The 3,261-nt window shown below is 40.8% G+C and overlaps 1 non-coding gene across 1 annotated transcript; it reads left to right on the plus strand.

The window, feature by feature from the left end:
* The first annotated feature begins 3,124 nt into the window (after positions 1 to 3,124).
* On the plus strand, positions 3,125 to 3,197 carry TRNAF-GAA. Its single transcript has one exon. It is a non-coding gene; the product is annotated as a tRNA-Phe (tRNA).
* The last annotated feature ends 64 nt before the right edge of the window (positions 3,198 to 3,261 follow it).

Below are 3,261 nucleotides of genomic sequence, written 5' to 3' on the forward strand. Positions count from 1 at the left end.
GTATGTATCCTTCACATCTGGTTATGTGATGTGTCTTTAGCTTTAGGAATAGAGATTCTAGATTATTATTTTAAACCTTACAAATAGGTACAGTGTCTTTGGAACATTAAAAATCAATTAACTTGTGATAGTGTTAGATCAGAAATACACAGCAGTAAGCAGTAGCATGTGATTGGTTTATTGAATAGATCTTTTGAAAGTTGTTTTGAATGTTTAGATGCTGAAAATTCAAACTTTGACATTCATGTGACTATGCAAAGAAGTGATAGTACTGGAAGTGGATTTTTCAAAAGGGTCTATGAATTTTTAGTGGAAGCTGTTCTAGTTTGTTTAAATGTTTTTGAAGATTTAATCCTTCCATGTGTTTGAGGTTTTTGGCTCAGTGTTCCTACTTTTTATATGTATATAAAAATAAATATATACATGCACACTTTGAAAACATGTAAGTATATATTTAAAAAAAAATTAGGAGGCTTTGCTTTGAGCTGCTTTGCTGTAGATCAGGTTGCCTTAGCAGGTGAGTGCTCTGGTAGGTGCATTCCTTTGACAAGGAAAAGTCGTTTTACTGTTAAAGAAAACAGCTTGTTTTGCCATTAACCTTCTGGCTTCTGTAGGAAGAAAAGGACAAAGGATCAACTAGTGAACTGTTAATGTGGAGAAATGTAGTGCCTTCAGTTTTTATTTCTCACTGTTTTTACTTGGAAGATATGAAGAAGTGTTTCTGAGGAAGGCAAAGGTAGGGACGTAAAATGCCATGAACACAGCAATCTTTCACTCCACTTTTCTCAAGGTTTGTGTCACAGAACGAAGTGAGGTTATGCCAATAAGAAAATAAATGGAGTAAATATGTATGTCACTTAAATTGCCAAAACTTTCAAAAAGAGAAGGGCTAGCCTTTGGTGAAGGGTTTATCTCCACGTTGCATCACGGACAAGAAGGTCACGCTTGGGAAATTACGTGGGGACACCTGTCAGTTCTGCATCTCTCTTTGGGGTTACTGTTGTGGGTTGATCGGATGTTTAGGAAGCAGCTCCTGAAATCGCTTGTGTGTTGGGGAAAGCCGACATTGGTAGCCCATCAGCTTGGCGTCCCACTCCTGCAGCTCGGTACATCCCTTGCAAGCAGCAAGTGAAAGAGTTTGGAAGACGGTGAAGCAGGCAGCTGAGGCAAGGCTGGCTGCAATCTACCTGCCCTGCGGGTCGTGGCCTGTGGGACCTTTGTGTGCCGGTATCGGTTCCAGTTTATGTCGTGGAGATCATCCTTGCTTGCCTACGTTGGTATGCTGCCTGGTATTAAGAGGGTACCAGTTGTGGTTGAGGCTGGGTTATACCTTCATAATGTGACAGACAAGAAAATAGCTTTTGTTTGTTTATCCTGTCCTTTACTAGATACAGGAGGAAGGTTGTAGGTGAAAAAAATTGTAGTGGTTTTTGTTTTGTTTGTTTTGCTTTGTTTTTTAACTCCAATCGCTATTCTGAAGGGGTACCAAATAGCACAAACTTGGTTTCCCATTAGGAGAAAGTTGTGAATAGCTTTGGCTGGACTCGTAAAGCTCTGTTTTGCTAAAACTGTGCTCTTATGCTCTTTAAATAGCCATGAAATGCTAGTATGTCTCTACTTTTCAGTAAGAGGAACTTTCATATGAAAAAAACCAAATTTTGTTGGGGGGGGAAAGTGACTGTTTTATTAAATACTATATTTGAGACTGAATTGCCCTTCTCTTGTGTTTTTGTTTCATTTTGGTTTTGCATTACCTTTAGTTTTTATTTCCATTGCCATTTCCATTTCACCTGGCAAAACAAAGGTTTCTAAAAATATTAAAAATTAGAGTAACTGGTTAGTCCATAGTAGCTCTGATTTTTGTGGTAATGTATAAGTCAATAATGCCTTGACTTCTACGCGTGTCATCACACATTTGGAGTTTATCTGCACCAAAGATCACAAGATTATGTTAGCTGCATCAATAGGAGACACGCTCATTAAGTAATTACATTCATCATTTCTCAGCAAAACAATAATTGCCAGTGGCAATGGAAAATCATGAGAGTATGAGATTTTGTTATCAGTATGTTAACACACTTCTTCAGTACAATGGTGTGGGGTGTTTTTTTTTTTAACCTCTCCCTAACTGAAATTTTTTCTTAAGGAGTTTTTGTTTTCAGTCACTAAACTGCTGGCCCAGTCCTCAGCATTTTGACTTCTGAAAATATGTCTTTGACTTCTGAAACTATGTCAGCTCCTGAAGAACAGTGATTGCTCATAAAAGACTTTCCAAAAGTGGGGACGACTTGAGGAAAACTATACCCTGAAAGTAAGAGGCAATGTCGGGGTGTGTATCACCAAATATTCACAGGGCTAGTTTGGGAAAAAGCTGCTTCTTCCACACTCAAAAAAGGAGGGATTTGTTAAACTCCTCTATTACTGTGGAAGAGAGAGAGGTTGGTTTGGCTTTTTTTGACTGAGAGGAGGGAGAAGCAGCGGACAATCATGCAAAGGAGCATTTTTCCCCACACAGCATGCAGGGAGCATGAATAGGGGATGCTCTCACAGAGGATAGCTTTTTCTAGAGCCGTGGGATGTGCAAATAATGACAAACTTCAGAGCGTGAGTGTCCCGCACCAGTGCCACACGTGCTACTGTGTGTGCTCGTGTGCATCCTCTGCCTTCGCCCTGTAGCCACAGGGCTGTGGTAGCAGTTGCCTGTCGGAATAAATGCCTAACTGAGAAGGTGAGAATAAATTAATTTTTCTTATAACTCTGCTTTAGTTGGGATTTGTGATTCATGCAGACACATAAAGCTTCTCCCATGGAGCGTGCATCTCTGAGCAAGACCAGGGAAAAATGAGGATGGAGGTGCCCTGTCTATTCACCTCTATTTGTGGTACATCAGCTCTGTACAGAATGTGTCAGACTTCAAAATAAATCCCTGAAAACTGAAACAAAAATGCTGCCGGTTCAGCGCTCCTGAATCCCACAGAAGATCCTAGTTCATGTTGTCCCCCCAATAATCCAGGAAGCCACAGCCAAAACGCCTTTTTCCCGGTACTAAGCGCATGTAGGTGATGGACTGCGCACAGAGGTACGAAGGGATTAGTGCCATCGCGCCGAAAGCGGGCGCAGCGGAGCCGAAATAGCTCAGTTGGGAGAGCGTTAGACTGAAGATCTAAAGGTCCCTGGTTCGATCCCGGGTTTCGGCAGGGTTGTTTTTGGGGGTTTCGTGGTTTCTTTCTTTCTTTTTTTTTGTTTTTGTTTTTGTTTTTT

Source organism: Cariama cristata, unplaced genomic scaffold (assembly GCF_000690535.1).
Source record: "Cariama cristata isolate BGI_N322 unplaced genomic scaffold, ASM69053v1 scaffold24698, whole genome shotgun sequence".
Lineage (NCBI taxonomy): Eukaryota > Metazoa > Chordata > Aves > Cariamiformes > Cariamidae > Cariama > Cariama cristata.